Genomic DNA, 20957 nt, shown 5'->3' on the forward strand with positions numbered 1-20957 from the left:
ATTAAAGTAGAGATTTAACAAATATGTTTTAGAATATGTATTATTTTTTGAACTCTATTTTTTACTAGCGGTCCCTCGCGGTCATGTCGACGCACTCTTTTATTGAACTCCTGCATGAGTTCTCTACGTTTTCAGGTATTTTACTTTAGACATCTTTTTTATTAATCAGTAAAAAAGTATTCGATATTTTTTAAGAAACAAATTTAACACGTAAAAAATTGTCATTTATTAAAGATCAATTTAGCAACAGGACATTGAACTTAACTTTCTTGCATTTCTATTGAAAGAGATATCTATCTATGCGGTATCTGCGACTAGGCAGGGCCTCGCGGCCGTTCACTTTCCTCGTGTCAGGAAGTATCCGAAGCCACTTTCACTCCATTCAAGATCACACCCGCTCGTTCCGACTATTCTGCTCCTAACAATAACTAGTCGACATTGTCGTTATCCAACAAACCGTCGAGGTCTTTACTAACTGTTCCTGCTTCAAATTGTTTGGTTTCCAATTTGTGGTGTTATCTTCATTATGATTGACAAATGGACATGGATGTGTTGCCTTTTTAAGATATTTTATAAAGATTTCCTCGTAACCCTTTAGAATCATGGAGTTTTACAACACTTAATGAATTAAGTTAAAGCAAGCTACCTCCCACAGTTATAAAAATATCTTATTTTATTAGAATTTATAATTAACTAAGGATTTGTACTTTTAACTGAACTGAACGAAGATTGCGTAGCGTGTTGGGTGGTGTTTGTCGCCGCACAAACGCGTAATAAGAGCATGAATAATCTCTACGATGCAAAATCAGGTTAACTTCAGGAATTGTAATGTTGAGCGATTTCAGGCCCCATTTCCCCGCTGGGTCGATGACCGCGCTCTTATCTCGTGTGCGTGTGAGTGTGCACGTGTCGTGTGTTTGTGCTGCGCCTGCGTCTATTGTAAGGTCACCATGCTGCGATGGTTTAAGCGATTAGTTACTAAAAATAAATCATAAATGCTAAGCTGCAACAAAAGTCAAAATAACATGTATTGTTTTCTTCCTTTAAAAGAAAACAATTAACAATGCAAATTTACAATTTTTTTAAATATACATAAACACTAATTTTGCACTTAAAATGGAATAGCCTGTCATAGAGCAGTCTAATTGTATAGTTAAAATTTACGTATTTAGGCAAAATTTTATCTGTCAGTTAAACTGCAAAGTCCTTGGTTTTGTCTCCACACGTAAGTTTTATCCCGATATATATTTATTTACTATTCATCACTATTATTAAAAAATAGACCTTAATTTCATACAACAAAATCTGTATAAGCAGCATAAGTTCCAGTAATCATTAATATTCGATATCATGGTCACCCTAACGTTCCATATGTGTATTACTGGTAAGCATACATTATTATGCAACGCTTACGCGGCGGATAAGCCGCTCTATCAAAAAGCACATCAAACCTTTATTTATAGTGCAAAGGTTATTGTTTTACTTAGGGCGCGCCGCTGACTGTCATTATTTGGGGCGCAGTTTCATTAATCGATAACCCGGACGTTCTACAACATGCATGTTGCGAGAAATTTCTTATTCATGCATGCTATAGCCCTCGCATGCGAGAACCGTTTTAATTAGTCTTTAGCGCCCGCATGCGTTGGGTGATACTCATTACTACGCAATTGTTCCCGTACGACTTTACATCGACCGATTCATGCATTAGTAGTTAGCCTCGTAAGCTAACTGTGTAACAACCGAGGTATCGATTAATGAAATTGTCCCCTTAATTATTTAGCCATAACAACATATTTCACTACTTAATTAAATTAAGTACTTTAAAAAAAAGTACTGAAATTAAAATTAATTTGATGGTCGAATGTTTTGATTCCCAATAAATCTATGTATACTCTATGTCCTTGTACCAGTTTGATTCTAAAGATGTGTCATAATAAGACTTGTTCCTGTCGTTAGGTTGTTGCAGTTTTGCAAACTTCTTGATATAATCGTTGGGTAGTAACATGTGTTCTTGTTTGAGTACCGCGGTAAACTTTGACTAGGTAACATCTTGACGTGTCTTGTATCTCTCCGACAAATTATACAACTATTATTTAAACGAGTAAAATTGTTTTATTGCTTGAATCAAAAGAAACAATCAAATACTTTTTTATATATGTTTTGGTATGAAAACTTCGCCGTACGGCTTCACAAAGGACAGCACCAGCTGTAATAAGCGTCTTAGAATTGTCATATAAATATGTTTTTCCAAATATTTGCTATATCAAAGGTTTAATAGAAAAATAAAAGATCTCCGTAACCTTGGAATCTTCAAGCTCACAAAGATTTACGACCGTCAACTACAGATGTAAAGGAAGTGATACACCACCGCTATAACAAGCTTGACATGGAAGAGACAACATGACAAGTATAAAGTTACTATACGTCACGGGTTAAAGCCCTAGTTAATTTTAATCTATATCTTGGCAGGTGGCACTTCTCAGTTTCTCAAAAACGTAAAAGCAAAAGTATGAAGGTTTTTCCTTTGACTAGCAATAGCGGCTTGCAGCGTGTGTTGTGGATGGAGGGGGGATGCCCAAATACTGGGTGAACAACCTCTTAATGCTTGGAGGAGACATTTTATTTTTACCATACATCGCGGCCGCGGCTGCCGCTTGAATAGTCAGTAACAATTTAAAAACTAAATAGTACAAGACAACTGGATCTATTTTCATATCCGTTAGTTCAAAAGTTTATTAATTACATCTAATATGTTAAGTCGAACGAAAAGTGAAATAATTTAAAAATATCATTCGTTTCTTTTTGGGCACATTTATATATAAGCTGTTGCCCGCAACACCGTCCGCGCGGTATTAAAAAAAATAGTAGCCTATGTGTACATCCATGCCAAATTTAATCGTGATCCGTTCATCCGTTCTGGAGATTCCTTCGAACAAGCATCCAACCATCTATCCATCTAAACATTCGCATTTATAATATTAATAAGAGTAAGATTCATCTTCTATGTGTAATGAATTAACATGACGAATATATGTAGTTGAGATAGTTCTGCTAAACTTTTAAATATTGTTGGCTTTTATACAAATGTAAAAATCACAATATTTTATTATGCCTTCCTAAGTCTCGTATGTAATTTTAATACTAACTTACTTGTGCATCCAACATTTGTATCGTCGTATAACGTCCAATAATAATGATTAATTCGATGTAAACAGCACAAGTAGCTAATTTACAAGTTAATTGTGAATAATCGTTGTACAATTCCGTCATCGGTCGACGTACGAACAAAAATACCGGGCCGTTATCATTATCAGTCTAATTATAGCGGAGTAAGGACCTCGGCTGCTCGAGTCAAGGGTACGTTCACTCGAGCCCAAGTTCAAAGGTCACGAAGGTCACGGCTGAAACATTCGCCACTGAAATTGTATGAAGTTCGCGTATTATTCGCCAGTCTGTTGTACCGAGGTGACCTTGAACCCGAACACGATCGATTCGGTATATAGTCTTATGTAATGACCGATGGATCATTCTAGATATTTTTATAAAGAAGCATGCAAGCAATATTTCATCAACTTTGTTTAATTTTAAGATCTAGCAGCGCTTTAATTTCCATACAGCATATTACGCTGTCTACAACCTTTCAGTGTAAAATTTTCAAAAATCTATTCTTAATACTTCTAAGAGGAGACTTTATGTTAAATTTCGCGATTCCCTGCTTTGCTTACTTAGTTTCGGTTATGCATTGATGGCCACAAAAGCAAGATCTCCCAAGAATTTACCTAAAACCAATGATAAATTATACAACAAAGATGAATACACTATGTGGCAAAAATCTAACATTAATCAATCACAAAAAAACTTGAATTTTTTAGGAACATAGTTCATTGACAGCGCGGCAAAGTTAGATGGTTGTAAAAATACTTGTACAAAGCTTAAGATAATTTGATGTTCAAGTGATTCATGAATCATTGTCAGTGACATTAACCTTGAATTAAAATCACTTGTCATGTAATTGATATGTTCTAACAAAATGTATGACGCAATCTCAGACATGTTAGCTGCTACAGATTTGAATCGTAAATCAACGCATATCCTTTAGTGGATGGCTGTTACTGATGATAGCTGAAGGAATCAGCATAAATGTTTTTGTATGATGAAGATCACGTGACGCTTTCAGAGCGGCCGGCGGCTAATGATTATGTATTTCACTAGATGGTTACGTTACAATGGTTTTCCGGTTCCCCGCTGTGACGTGGCGATTGTTTGCATGAATGCCCTTCCGCCTGTGAACGGCAGCGAGTGCGAGGCGAGTGTGCGGTGCGCGCAGGATCGCGTTACAGCTGAAACTCGCGCCGCCGAAAACTCAGGTCGACGACCCAGCCCGCGCGGCCATGTAGCGCGACCGAACTGTCTTGGTACTATGTCTAACGCGACGAGTTCAAGGTTTTTTGTGATGTTGCCATTAAATTTATATCTGCAACAGATTATTGTTTTCTTAAGTTGCGATTTTGTGTTCATGAAGTTTAAATTTACCAAAAAATTACCGTATTATTATTAAATAGAACTAATGATAATTACTTATCACGAAATTATTTTCTTTTGTTCAGATAAATACAAATTATGTCCTGTTTGATTTAAACATTTAAATCAATTTTAGAAACAAATGGCGTGAACACTTAATGTAACTTAAAAATATATCACAAACATAAAATTCGCTTACAGCAAAATTTTCACTTCTCATTACCGGCAGATTTTAGAATGAAAAGATCAAATAACTTCAAAATAATTTTATTCTCGGATTTTAGTATTATAATATATAACTTTACACAATATCAAGACGATTTTTAAATAGAATCAAAAAATAATACAAGTCATGGCATCAAAACAAGTCGCGACGACGTTATCTTTGCGAGTATCAAGTGCGTGATATCGCCGTATGACGCGCGGTGATATATTTGGTGACATTGAACCGGGTCCATTGCCAACGACCTCGCTCCTCGGGGAAGTGGCGGTTTGCGTAATCGCTCCTGCGTACGGACACGACCCCTTACGCACACTAACGCACGCACAGGGTTGCTAGACCTTTCATATGTACCTTTGTGTACATTCTTTAGGGTTATAATTGAAAAGCGAAATAGAGGAAAACTTTTTTTTACTGTAATTAATTCTTTTATTTTAGCCTATCGGAGTACATTTTAATGTTTACATTATGGTTTTGATTAAAATAATGTCCAGTCATGCTCTGTGCTTGTAGACCATCACACTTGGGGTCCATTAATTTAGGGAATAGAAAAAGACTACCTTCTGGATCTAATAAGAATAAAAAAATGGAAAAAGCATAATTCGAATATTATTGTTTAAATTTTAATCTAAACATAAGTAAGTTACCTTTTAAATGATTTGACGATGAAAAGATATTTATCATTTTTTTTGAAGTAGAGTGCATAGACATTTAGAAAATAAACAATATTCGAAATTTTAATATACTATGCGATTTTTTCTTTCCAATTTCAATACAATAAACAATGTAAATGCATTAAAATAAAATGAATGTATTAAACATATATTTAAAACGTGTTTAGAAAACAGTATTTTAGTATAAAATTACATCCCGTAAAAAGCGCAATCATGCTCAATAGGTCTGTATGGTTAACTATATATATTCGAATATTTTCTTGTTTTATTTCAAATACCAGTACACTAGTAATTAATTTCGAATTATAAGAAATCTGAGCGATTATTGTATTTCAATAATTATTTTTTTAATTAGTAGCAGCAGTGTTATAGTTTCTTAGCGATTGTACATCAAAAGTATTTTCTTTGTAACTGGCCATGCACAAATACTATTCAAAGACATATTAGATTTTTCTTTTTAAAACGATCGCCGGTGAAGAAGCAATTAATTTGGGCCCCTTTGGCTGTACGTGGGGAGTGCCGCACGCTCTTTTCATTTTAAGTAGTTACAAAACAAATGAACTATCTGCCAAGTTTACCGGATCTTTGCCAGTTCTTAAATTTTGGGTAATCATTCTTTAATTACGAAAATGCCTTAGCAATTCTTAAAAAAAATTGCATGTTTTCACTACATTAAAGATAGTAGTTAAATTAGTATGTAATAATTTATAGTCAATGAAATTAATAGAAACTTGAATGAAATACTTACTGGGTATATTTGTTGGTGACAGTTTACGAGTGTTTTGGTACAAGACTAACCTAACAAAAATTTAAGTCCTGTTGTGCTATAACTAAGTTGTTATGATACTTATTTTATGCAAATTATTTAGGGACGAGTTAAAATAGGAAAATAACTATGTATTTCCGAACGAAAACACAACTAAGGGAACGTACCCATACTACCGGTGACCACGTACATGCCAACGGGTCACGTAGTATGGGTACGTTCCCTAAATTAGCTGACTGGTATGTAACTTAATATTTTTTAAGACTTATTATTATTTTTACTGTGAGATAATGTTATGTACTCATAAGTCAATGTACAGAACAAGTGATATTCGAACGTTACAAACAAATTTTATCAAAATCGGAGCGAATGAACTCTTTTGGCAGGAAATTGAAATTGCAACGTAATTCTAATCGTGTGAGTGTAATAACCTTCATTTACAGATAATATTAACAATTCCATGTAATTATAATATAGACATATTAATTATATTACTTTCTTATACTTTTGGTGTTCATTACTCGCAAGAAGGAAAAAAAATGTATTTAATTAATTGATTTTATATATCTTTAATAAAATATCTACTACACGTTTTTTTTCAGAAGTTTCATTAAATGAAATTTAGTTTTTTATTTTATTCATTAGAATAATTTTACACTTATGTAGTCCTTTTTAACGTCGTTGTATTTTTACATAATTGTTTGAAGAAAGTCAAGGCTTAGACGTCGGTTAGCAGAGGGCACGATGACAACGGCGAGCAGCCGGGCAGTCGCCTAGAACACGAACCGCGAGCCGCGAGCCACGACCACTTTCACTGTCGCCACCACTGTCCACGGTCACCGTCACCGCACGGACCGTTACCACTTGTCCACTAATAGCTCTACTGTTTCTGTCTAAGCATACCTGCGTTGTCTTTGTTTTTAAACTACCCGCGCTTGTTTTCGATCGCCCTTTTACCTAATGTCTTTTTTTTCTCTGGATCTTCTATAATTTATTTTAAAAAGTGCATATCTAAAATTTACAAAAAGGCAGGCATGTTGATACATAAATACTAAAAAATCTTATTAGCGTTTAATGGACAACAAAAATCAATTGATTTTGCATACAATGTCCAAGTACAACTACGAAAAGGTCAAAGACATGCACAGTGACGCTGCGCAATTCGAAAAGACATCGAAGAGTGGTGCAATTAAGAACTTATAGAACCTGTTGAAAGAGTGAGTCACGGAAGGAGTTAGCACGTGTGCGGTTACGTTGCGTGTGGAAAGCGGCAGGTCGCGAGGGTCCGCGCGAGTCCCGGCGGAAGGGTCCCGGAGGAGCGCGGCACCCGCGACTCCCGGCGCACCCGGCGGCACCCGGCGGGGTGGCGCGGCACTGTGCCGGTCAGTCACCGCTTCGCCGGCGCGCCGTGCGCTCGCTGCTGTGTGTCTCGTCGCTCTCATTGTCCCGATTGCCGAGTGCCGACACCTTCCATGTTTATCTGGCGCCCGGTACGCGCAGCACGCATGGCTCGTATCCCGTATGAACCTGTGATGTGACAACTACGTGCTCCTGTGCTGCATGGATTGTTTCAGTGCATCGTGAACGTTTATGTGCATTTCAGTGGATAGTGGCCTAAAAGCGAGGATTTTCATTGCAAAGGATACTATCGCTGACGCTGCAGGAGGCGTTTACTCTTTCAGAAGCACAGGTCGAGATGTAATTAATGATATATGTTTCCTTACACGCGCCACATGAATGTCGATACACGTTTGATCCCTAAAAAGATACAAAGTTTATTTTTAGATATATTAAACGAACTGCGTAGATTTTCTTAAAATATACACGAGAATAAGTCCTTCAACATATTACGTATCAAATACGTTTCGCCATTTGAAGCCTAATACAATTCACAAAAGCGTAAACAAAAGTTGTTCAGAATTTGTGAAGGATATTTCTTATGCCTTCTGGTATTTATTATTGTTTTACAAAACTTTATTTTTATGGCTTTTGTCGTTTGCTAGACAAAAACAGTATAAAAATATACAAAATTATGCAACAATTATTGAGTGACTAATATTAATGATCCATTCTAATTTATTAAACTAGAATTTTTGATTTAAGGAAACACAAAAATTAATCAACTTTTCATTAAAATGACGGTAACATCGTCAAAATTTTTCCTATACTAATACATACTATACAATACATAAAGAATAAACATATAGTTAAAAACAAAAGGATGTTGTACTTTTTCATATTAGATTCGTTTATTTTCCTAAATTTAAACAATTCCTAATGACGAATGCAAATGAAAGTGCTCTGTGGGGAATTCCCAATTCGTATAAAACGCTTCTTTTAGTTGTCATTGTACGAAAAGAACATTCATTTCCACAGCAGGCTTTTTTTTAGTTTTAATATAGTCGCATGTTTTGATCAACATATGTAGAAAACTGTTCCTTTAAATAAAATTCATCAAACGCCTACTTAATGTGCTTATAATGGACTTTGCCAATTGAAGTTTTTCCAGAAATACTAATTGTTCCGGAAACGCATGCACAAGTGGAAATATTTTCATATTCACGTCTCATTTACATATCAATTGGTTTTAATAACCATGATATCCAAAGTATATCCTTATCTTGAGGTCTTTGATATAAAATTAATTTATGTTAATAATTGCATTTTTTTTATTTTATTCGCATTGGAATTCGGTGTAAAACAAAAGACTCACCTGAAAATAAGTGAACATTGTAACATCAAATTGTTATGTAAACTCAAAACTTATGTGACTTTTGCGAATTATGTGAGCGTTAAGATATGTGAAATTTGATATGTTTCTTATCAATGAGAGAAGGAAAAGCTTACATCTAAATATACGTTGTTAAATTATACTAAAGTTAAAAAATACGTATTTAAACTTATACTACATATAAACGAATTTATTATGGTTGAATTTCATATAACCAACAGTAAATAATAGTGATTAGGAATTTAAGCTTTTATGAGTGGGTTGTTCGTTTTGCAACTTAATCAAATTTTTTGCAATTTTCTTTTCATATTTACTCTTAGTAAGTAGTCGTAGCGTCCTGAGGGAACGATATTGATCGCCAGAGTTCGTTTACAGTTTGTCGTAGCGAAATTGTACTATGATTTTTAATCTACAGTTTTTATCCATTTGTATAATATTTAAGACTATTTCGTATAGATATAACTCTTTATACACCTTTATATACCTACATATCTAAAAGCAATATTTTTGTATTAAATATATGCGTGTTTCGCGAAAAAAATATTAACATAGTTTATTTTTTAATTATTTATTATTTTAAAAGAAAAGACTTTAAGCACATACACAAAATTAATCGATTTTCAAATTTGAAATGTTACTAATACTTAAATGATGAACACATTTTGTAGTTTATGTTAGAGGTATTTAAATAACCTGTATATTTATTTGTTTACAGATACCTTACCGCCTTTCCTTGGCTCGTACACTCTCGTTGAGATGAAGGAGAAAGGCTGAACGGATATAAGTGTAGCCAGCAAATAAAAATGTAAGTATTATAGACATTAACTTGACGTAGTGCAAGAAGATAAATTTAGTAAATATGTTGTACAATAAGTAAAAAAAAACATCTTTATATATAATTCTTCTGTGAGTGTGTATGTCACTGAACTTCTCTCAAACGACTGGACCGATTTTTTGATTTTGATGAAATTTTTTTTGTGTGTTCAAGGGAATCTGGGAATGGTTTAGATTCACAATTTTCATCAAATATTAACTTCATATTAATTTATTCAAATTAAAGACGTGTAGACAGGACAACGTCTGTCGGGTCCGCTAGTAGAGATATAAACTTAAGAAATGTGCATTCTTCGCGTTCACTGTGTTTTCTTTATGAGAGACTGTTATTAAGGTTAAGTTTGAATCGTAACAATAATTACGGGTACAGTGCAGGTCCCCTGCGGTTGTTATTGTTTGATCAAAATGCCAAAACCAACCAAATTATTTATTTATATGAAGAGGCAGAGTTTCATTAAGAGGTGCTAAGAAAGTTTTCTAACGCGCACGCAAGAGACTGTACTTTTTATCGGTTCAATTATTTCCCATTTTAACTTAGTTGATGACAGTATTGACTTGGTCGGCGAACACGAGTTTGCACTGCGCCACCGGCCGTTACCCCGGAACAGAACGAACAACTTAAAAATAAGCCGTATCTCGATGATGACCTCTTGCGCAGTTATACGCCTTCCAGAAACTTCTTAATGCGCGTTGTATGTTTACATTTGGGTATATAAAATTAAATATTTTGCAGAATAATTAGCTTCGTCAAAATTAATACCATACACTGCAGGCGCGACACGGAAAACACCAGGTAGAGACGATGCCATGTTTTTTTAAAAGTTATTCATGAATTTATATTAACGAGACATTGAATAATAATGATCAAAAATCTTTGAGCATGAGTAATAATTTGCTTTTCTTAATTACATCAATCAGGATAACTAACATCTTTATTTTTCTTTATTTATTTATTTATTTATTATGAATAACATATTAAGAACATTATCAGTTGTAAGTTTTTAAAATAACGATCTTATACAATGTCTCAAACGTGTCATTAAATTATCATCAGTTGATTAGCCTCGACTCTAAGCCCTATAATTTGTTAAAGCACTGAAAATATTTAGTACTGGTTTATGAATCGTCACATATATTATAACTTAAGACTATGATAAAAAAAAATGTTCCGATGACCTAGAAGTGCCCGTAAATTTAGGCGCGCCAAAATTCAAAGAAAATAGCAGATACTTACTGATTTTTCGAAAGTAAGGATCTTTAATTCTTTATGATTGATATATAAAAGAACTATTCACACAATTTGCTAACCCTGAAGAGCAAAGACAATTGTACATTTTTAAAACAGCATAATTTTGAAGTCCAGTCTGTTATACCTACAATTTACATACTACATGCGTAAAAGTGAAATGCAAGTAGCTCGTAATTGCGTGTTCTCGTTTTAGATATTAGTCGAGCCTATGAACATGCTCTAAACAATACGATTCCGCGAAACGCATTTGGCTCCTGACACAGCGGCCACGCAACTTTGTTTCTATTTGCGACAGTTTTAAGAATTATAATCGTGTACTATAATACGTATTGCGGTACAGGGCCGCATCGGGTACAAGGGAATTGGGAAAAGGAGTTTACACAACGTTTACAGACACGTGAAGGGAATAAATCAACAAGTATTTATGTGCGAATTAGTTTTGTAACTTTGTAAACAAGTTACTATAACTAGTAGCTTTAATAGGACAACAGAATACAGAAAGGGAAACAGCCCTTTCGATTTAGAAAAGGTACTGTCTTGACTAGACGAAACGTAAACGTAGAGACGTACCCTCAAGACGTATAGCGGTTAACGATCCATGATAACGTAACCAATATAAAATTATGATATGGATTTGTTTTTACTCTGCATGCTTAAGTACCGTATAAAACTCGTTTGATAAAAAGGGTCAAGCGCTTTTTGTAACTCGAATTCCTAGTCCGGCCCTGATGCGGTGTATTGTTGCGGGAATAATGCACTCGAGGCAGTAGTTTACGAGGTCTTTCACCCACATAATATAGGTCAGTTAGATTAGCAACGCTTCCCCGATGCTAACGCTTCGGGCTTACGCGCTACCAACAGTTTTTCAATAGATTACGTAATAATATATGCAAGCCATCCTTATCGACATGTTTTTAGACTAAAAGATAAGAGATGCCTTTGTGTTAAACGATATACTGTTTATTCTATTACAAAACAACGAAAATGTTACATGAAAATTGAATGCGACAAAACGAATTGTTGTCAAACTTTAATTTAGTGTTGACTCTAGGATAGGGTATTTTACACAATTGTGTCTTAATTGTAGAAAAATATATGTATATTGAACTTATATTGTTTGTTGGACTGTACATTAACTATCTTTAAATTAAGCTAAGGTTTAATTTGCACTATTATCCAATATCATGAAGTATTTAACAAACAAGTTATGTCTTGTACTGATAAAAATGCAAACCTACGCAGCGATTTCTTAGTCGTACAGTGAAAGTAATTAAACGACTATTATATTATTTATAGGTTGTTTACTAACCGAAATAAGTAATAATCGGTAGAGTTTACTTATTGACTGCCAGTTTGACACCGACTTTAGGAAATATGAAGAAAACGACTTTAAATTACTTATTTACCAAAGAGTTTTAATTACACCTTACTAATATTAAAAAGGCGGAAGTTTAGATGGATACATGGATTGGGTTAAGGGATCTTGATGCAATCTGACATAATAATATATATAATAAAGTCTAGAATAACACATAAGATGTAAATTAAGTTTTCTTTAATTATGCACAAACGCAGTTACGGGCGACAGCTTGTAGATACATAATTCTGAGTGCCGATTTTAAGTAAACATTATTTGTAAAACTAATTTAAATCTAGTCTAAATCTGTTTTACTCAAATCATAATACTATTAGCATAAATTTATCTTAATACAAAATTTAGTTATTTTAATAATTTAATTTTGCGGGTAACATTAACATTGGTAAAATCCAAAATGTTATCTTTTGGACGAATGGGTTGGTTCGACCGGTACAACTCGACCACACCGAAGATAGGGGTGAAGTGAAAGCAATTTCACGTTTCTGCTGATAAGTGTGCGTTCCGAAGGCCTAATAGTCTTCTTCCATTATTTGTAGAAAGAAGAAGGGGATGTGAATTTGGCAGAAAAGGGGACGCATAGGAAGGGAAAATATCCTCTTTCTGTGCAAATCTGGATAGACAATGCTTCTGCAAATATATAGGTAGAGGTCTGTGGGCAATGGTCATTTCACTATTTTGGCAAATTCAATGTTGTCCCTTGTTCCTGTTCACCTTTAGTTAAAAAAAAATTATTAGGGTACAACCATAACCTATAAATTGAGAAAGAGAAAAATGTTTCATATTTCCGTTCCTATGGGTTTCGCGACCTACATAGTTGTGGAAACAGTATGGCGACTCCTTATCGTTTTACTTGGCGTTTAATTTATGATTCCCGTGTCCTACATCTGGAACAATAGTTTTCCAACATTTATTGTACTTTACCACCTACAATAAGTCTATTATAAAATTTTATTAAAGGGTCTTGCCCATACAACAAATATTTCATACGTAAAATTTCTTAACTTCATGAAATGTTATTTTAATTTTCCTCACATGTTATTAATGTTTATAAAATACACATATGTATACCAAACACATATCAATTTATTCGTATATAGTGAGTTTGAAAATTTACAAGATCGAAGACAAAGTCGCTTGAAGTACGTTCATCTATATATTTTATTTCATCTTATCTGAAATTAATAAAATTATTTTTTTAATAATTTCTAATTAATATTTAATGTAAAATTATTGTTTATTTACTTGTATATAACTTGTTGATAATATTTTTTAACCGCTAATATATTCTGGAATATTCTGTTCAGTGTCCAGACTGGGCTTGTCCCAGTTCCGGGGGTCGCCGGCCGATCGTGAACTCTACACTCACCATTTTCTCACTTCTCAATGTATTACATTTGGAAAGGAGATCCGTTAAATCTGCCCATTATATGTTTCCGTACGTAAAAACTGAAAAATATTTTATCACGCCCTTTTTTCTAAGCACTGAGTATTGTTTTAATTTTTAAAATTGATCATCAAAGTAATACTATTTTGTTCAAAAAAGCATAAGCAAATGTCGATGCAACAAGGAAAAGAACAATCGACGGAATATTTTCTAGACATGATACTTAACTCTATAAGGCAAAATTAGTATGTGTTGAGTTCAGTAAGCATAAATCAAAGCATAACCATGCCGTAATTACTCATAATTGACAAATATAGCTCATTTCCCGTAACGTGTCCGCAGCGAAGGAAATCATCAGTCGGACGCTCGCGCGGATTTACGGCGCGGAGTCAACGCCCCGCTCTGGTATATAGGTCAAACGAAGGCGCCCGCTAGTCTATATCGCGCCAGGCTCGACCGCGCAAATTCACCGACGATTTCACACAAAACCCTTCAGATATCTCTCGTAACAGAAATGTAACAATTAAAATTATAATTTTGCGAAGGGGTTCGTAGTGAAAAATCCGGTTTTGATGCAATGAATTATTCATGAACCTGTAAAGATAGGGTTGAAATACTCGTAATTGTATGCAAAATTAGAGACTTTGTGTTTTTGAAACTTTTGAATTTCAATATTGAAAGGGGTTATTTTTCAGTTTTTAAATTTTTAATGTAAAATTAAAGTTTTTTAATTATGATCAAAGCTCGGAAAAAGTATCGTAATTTAAGTGCTATGCAGCTGCCACGCATCACGAAGCAGTCCGCACTTAACCTCATTTATTGGTAAACTGCATTATAGTGCTACGGAGTTCAGGAGAGCGTTTGTAGTTGTAGCGGTGTAGAGGGCGGGAGGTCATGTTGTGTAGTCGGGTTATAGTGATGCATAGTGACGGCTGCTGCGCACGGGCAAAAGGGAAAGTGTGCGGGGCTTCCTGCTCGCACGCGGAAGCGTTTGCTTAGTACCAGTGCCAGTGGCAGTGGCCACACGTAACTGCATATCGCAGTTGCGGAGAGTTTGCTGTGCGTTTTTCAAATGCCGCTCTTGCTTTACCAGATAACTATGCTATACATCTATTAGTGATACATTTACTTTCTTTTATTTATATGATTTACCAACTAACACAAAAGAAAATAAGTATTAAAACATTTTTAATTGATTTTTGCTTATTATTTTTGTGACATATTTATGTCCAGTGCATTCTGTAAAATGAGTTAGGTTAACAAATCTTAGATTTTCTTTTTTAAATAGCAGCCATGTAAACGAGTTAAGGTTAAAAGAGATTGTGATTTAAAACAAATGCCAGTAGCCGTTAAGGTCTTTGTGATCCATGAGTACCAACATTTGCTCTATCTCAAGCCACACCTAGAGCCATTTACCTACAAGAATTAAAATCAATTATCTAAATTTATTATTAAATTTATTTGACTACTTACCGTCCTACCTGCTACCTAACCTACGTACGGCCTCAAGCCTAATGTAAGTCTGTAGACTTTTTCTTGTTATTCGAACCATTGGTTTTATACAAACCTACGTGAATTTATACTTCCGTGTTACAATATTAGTATATTTATTTTTACATTACGTAACACTGTTAACGATTTACTTTCGTTAACACGTCTAATTGTGTTAAATAAACGTAAAACATAAACAACTATTTGCAACGCGCAAACGTAATTGTAGCGGAGAGAAAGTCAGTTCTGTTTATTTACAGTTTTTCCTCCAACAATGGCGGCTGTCTGTATTAATCATAGTTTCCCATCGTGTTACATCTCCGCTTTAGTATTGCTTGTAATAATAGTGTTTAGAATAAAGAATATCCACTTTGTTAATGATTTAATAATATCTATTATGTAATATGTTACATATAAACTTTGTAGTCTGCAGTCTTTTGTTAAAATAATCTAAAATACGACGTAAGTAGATCAAAATTCCAAACGCAATTGATATTTTTTAGTTGTACCCGTCAAATGAATATAAACTAACCTATCTCTATGTCGATTTAAAAACATTAGTATGTACAAACACTAACATATATTCGTCGTTTTGGTCAAGTAGTAAATCTCTTTACGTTTGCTTATTAATTCAAATTAGTATAAATTCACGGTCAAAGAAAATCATCAATCTTTGAAAGACGGTCGCCGGAGGGCGCAACTCAGCCAGTTTTACTTTCGTCTGCATCGCATCGGCAGGAAATGTGCATCGTCAGACAACATCAATAATCGCTCATAATGAGCTCTCTTCATGTTTTTTTTATTATTTTTTTTATCAAAATAAGACATTCACCTTCCGTTATGACTTATTTTTTTTATTAATGGCCACATGTTTTTTTAAAAGTGGGTGTCAGAGTTTATATAATTTAGAAATGTTTTCATCTTTTCCTCTTTTGTTAGTTCTATAAAGTAGTGTTGGCAATTGCAGTTGTAGTAAACATTTTTAATTTTGGATTTTGTAAAACGAGGCCTTGAATTATAAATACACCGTAAGATTTATAAAGAAACATTTTTACGTGCAAAATTTTAAATTATGTTACATTTGTCGTATTTAGTGAAAACCTATGATTAAACCGTATGATTGAATATTAAAATTAGCTGTAAGTCTTCCATGATAATAAATAAATTAATGTTGTCAACCCCTGCATTAGAACATGATCATCGTATTCTTCCGCGTTTGCACTTTCACCGAGTCCGCTGCACTCGGCGCAGCCGCCGGAACCTTTCGCACAAACCTCCTCTACGTAATCATTGCTAATAGGTTGAACGTTTTCACGTAACTATGACATTTTGCTGTATAATTTAAAAACAAATAAATGATTCGCATGTTGCTTATTTCATACAAAATAATATTCTTTTATTTATTTTTAATACACCAAGGGGTTGGAAACAACTAATCTAACTTGCTTTTAGCTATTAAAGAAAATTGTAACACGTTTATGTAATTAAGAGGATAGAAAAAAAATCTTTGGAATGTTCATTATACACACCTAAAAGAAAAACAGTACACAAAAATTTTACCAGCTTTTTTCTGTTGCAAAACTAAACTGGCAATCGCTTCGTAGTATAAGCTATTAAAATTTAAATATTATGATATGTTTGCCGCTGCCTTGTGACTAATTACCTTAGATCCAAATATGTTTTGTAAGAGTTTAAATCTATGGACGATAAGTCAACGTCTAAATATAATCTACGGTTAGTAAGCGTAAGTAAGTAGCGTGATTTATTTTTAACCGACTCGCACCGCTACGTGAATAACCCGGAACGTGAATCGATGCCCCTAACTACGTATAATAGTCGCGGAGTGGGCGCGACATGTCCTGCGGTGCGGTGACGTCACAGGAGAATCGGGTTCAACGCCTCTCCCGGCCGCCAGGTGCGTTCACCGCGCGACCAGTTTTCCCAGCCCTCCTCGAAATTTTCGAGTGCCCAATTTCTGAAATTGGGACGCTCGATTCAACGGCCACCACTTTGCCATTGTTATAAACGGTGAATAAAATTAAACTCATTAAATTATAAATTTGTTTTTAATAACATTAAGATGTATTTACAACACAGATGTCTGTATCGTTAATGTTTCACTCGGTTATTGCTTCTTAATTATTTTAAGGTTGGTACATTGAATGTTTAATTATTGTCTTCATAAAATATAAGTATGACATTAACGTGTATTTTCATAATTTTTCTTCTTCGATAACAATACAATTATTTTTTCTGAAATTCAATTTAGTGGTGTTTTCTGTAATAAAGTTGACTTAAAGTTAAGAAACCCATTTATCACATCAACTAACGTGATGACTGGTGAGGTCATCAATGTTTAAAATCGGGCGAATGATACAGCAGATAATTTAAAAAAAAAACAACTTTCTTGAATCCATATTTAGAAGGAGATCGTTTAAAATAAGACTAACTATTTTTAATATCATATGAAAAAATATTTAACCACAATATATTGACGAAAATTTTATTAAAATAAAATTACAATATGTCAACTTTTATAATTATTAATTGTATACCATTTGTAACAATTATCATAAATAAGTTTTTAAATAGATTTTTATTGATGTAATCAATGCTTAAATATCAGTTTCAATATCGATTGGATGTAATTGGTTAACAAAAGACATGATCCCAACTCCTTTATATCAATGGATCATAATTTAAACCATTTAAAAGACCATATCAAAGTTTCAGTGTAATCGTAATTTGTAGTCGTTACATCGACTTTTGTTTTTAAATTTCATTACATACAAAAACGAGACCAAATAAAATTTACAAGAATTTTGCGAATTATCAGTAAAACAGAAGTAGGAGAAAAACAAATATGTCATGCGAAAGCGGAAACGAATCTAGATCTTGCACTGTACACTAAAAAACAAACATCTTTATTTTCGTATTATCTATATTAAAAATGAAACAAAAACAATCGCGGCCAATGACCCGAAGAGGAACTGCGGCGAAAAACACACAAGGCGGCAATTTAGCGGTTAATTGACACTTATTGTGTACCTGCTCGTAAACGTCTCTGAGTTATGCGCTCCTGGTTGTTAGTCTGATAATTGCACATTTCATGGTCAGCTCTGATTGCGTTTTGCGATTTAAGTAAGAAGACCACCAAGGACTAGACGTAATCATATCCATAAAAGACTTTATTCCATAGTTTTATTTCAATCTAAATTTCACTTCGATAGATTCGCACATGCAAGACATTTGCTAAATCTTTAATTAAATAAAGAATTAAAGTTACATGTATATAATTTTCTACCCACTTTCACAATTGTGGTCGTGTTACATTGTAGACGTAAAGTCAGTCTTATCTTGTTACATGGTGCGTTGTTTCCCTGTATAACAACTTGCTACAATAAACATTAGTCCTCAACGTGACGTCCTGGCGTTTATTGGATTCTATTCCGATTGTCGAGATAACTGGAATAGAGAAGATAATGTGCGATTCACTTGAACTGAAGAAAACTAGACATGAGATTCCATAATTCCATAGCATTTTAAATTCATGTAGATATATCTTCAAAGGGTTGTATGTCGTAAAATGACATTTTTGAATATGTAAATATTTTTTGGCAAATATTGTTTTTCAGAAAATGACAGGCTTTTTATAACTGCACGCACAAATACTTGTATACCCTAAAAATGCGATCACTCATAAATATATTAGCATGCTGTATGAAAACTCCAATTGATTTGAATAAAAGTAAGTGAGAAGCGGTAACACAATGTCCGTTAGAGAGGGATAGCTATATTTCTCTACGGCCCGCCTCGCGCTAAGGACGGTCGTTGCCCCGCAGGCGGCCGCGAGTAAACTCCGAATATAATAGTGCCTATATTTATTGTCTGTCGGGTCTCCCTAGAATTTATTCCATCGATGTTTTACCTTCCGCGATTAGTTTTGTGATCGACGCATTTTTCAAACGCTACGGATGCGGTTCCGAGTCGATGTTTTGTTTGTTATTTCTCGTGGTCGTGACCTTTCGTTGAACTGAAGACCGTTTGTCTTTTTCTTATCCTTATTTATTTTAACAACTGTGAATTGTCGTGTGTACGACTTTTTGGAATATTAACGTTTTAATTTTGTGATCGTGACATTTATGGTATTTTTCAGTGATTTAGTTTACTTTTGTGGTGATTCATAAATACACAGATAATAAAAGCTGATGACATAATTTACTGTAAGTATTTATTATTTAGTTTATTATTTTATTTTTTATTTAACTTATAACTTACATCGTACTTCTGTATTATGAAATTTATTATGCATTTGTATATCGTTTTATTGATAATAATATTTTGTAAACTTTAATATTGTTTGATTGTTTTGCATTGCAATGTGAAGTATGCACGGGCATCCGTATTTAATGTCGAATGAAATTCTCCATGTTTTTTTCACATTTAAATCAGAAAAAAATGCTTATTAAAGAAAGTTAAACATTTTTTTATTTGATAAAAACAATGAACTTATTTTTCGTAATGTAATTTTTCATATTAAATAAAGATTAAACATAGAATGTCCATCATTCTTTACATAGAGTATATATTTATAATCTGTACTTAATTATTGTTTTTACAATTTTGTTTTTATTTTTTTTAAATGTAATTTCTGTTATTGCCTGTTTTATTTCGGAGTTCCATTTAGGATATGTTAAAAATATTAATGTATGGAATTCAGGATAGCTAAAAATAAATCGGATGTATAAATTGCGATTATTTTATGTTATTTGCTTTCATTTATTCACTGTTTTCATTTATATTCATTGATTCATCATGTCCCGGGGATATTTCCATCGTTGTATATGTTACTATGTGACGTATATTAATTAGTAATAGTTCGTCACATCGGCGGGTCTTTGAACCTGACATTGGAATTTGCTTATTAGACTGCGCATACGTCACCATGATTTCACATTCACTACCTATATCAATTAACATAGTGGTTACGGTGAAATTTAGGATAATAATAAATAATATTATTAATTAATTTAGCAAATTTAATTAAATTATTAGAGAATATTAGAGGGATTCTGTACTTACAATCTTACTAATATTATAAATGCGAATTTTTAGATGGATGGATGTTTGTTTGAAGGTATCTCCAAAACGGCTGAACGGATCTCGATGAAATTTGGCATACATATAGAAAAAATAGTTGGGAAGAACGCATAGGCTACTAAATATGTTTTTTTTTAATTTCGCCCGGACGGAGTCGCGCGACATCTAGTATTAAATAAAGTTAACAAGAGACTCTTTTTTACCACTCTTTGTTTAATTCTTAATTGTTTTATGATAAAATATATTGATAAACTTGTACGTAAGTACTCATATTATCTCTTATTTGATTCTTATTTCAAATACCGTACATCGGTCAGTCACAATTGCTTTTTAATCTGTAAACAAATTAAACGATTCGTATGGATGTGAACGAGTGATTTTCTCATTAAATTGTAAACAACAGTGTGATTGGACGGCTATCTGTGTATCTGCTTGTAACCGATACGAGACGCGGCCCGAGTCATTGTCACGTAGCCACCGCGACTGTGTACCGACGATTGTGCCGTTTCTGTTTACCTACCTTATCAATAACATTATTAGGACGGGAGTACACAGCACACTTTAAAATATTTATAGCATTCGATATTATTGTAACCTTAGAATTCGACT

General features: G+C 33.7%; 1 protein-coding gene across 1 annotated transcript in view; it reads left to right on the forward strand.

Annotated features, from left to right (window-relative positions):
- Positions 1-7633: 7633 nt before the first annotated feature.
- The window catches only part of Hr4 (nuclear hormone receptor 4), an 84327-nt gene continuing 71003 nt past the window's right edge, over positions 7634-20957 (forward strand). The window contains exons 1-2 of the mRNA XM_013311768.1: positions 7634-7871; positions 9628-9717. The gene's annotated coding sequence lies outside the window, so the exon portion shown is untranslated. The remainder of the gene's footprint in view (positions 7872-9627; positions 9718-20957) is intronic.

Source organism: Papilio xuthus, unplaced genomic scaffold, assembly GCF_000836235.2.
Source record: "Papilio xuthus unplaced genomic scaffold, Pxut_1.1 DF827680.1, whole genome shotgun sequence".
In the NCBI taxonomy this organism is placed as follows: Eukaryota; Metazoa; Arthropoda; class Insecta; order Lepidoptera; family Papilionidae; genus Papilio; species Papilio xuthus.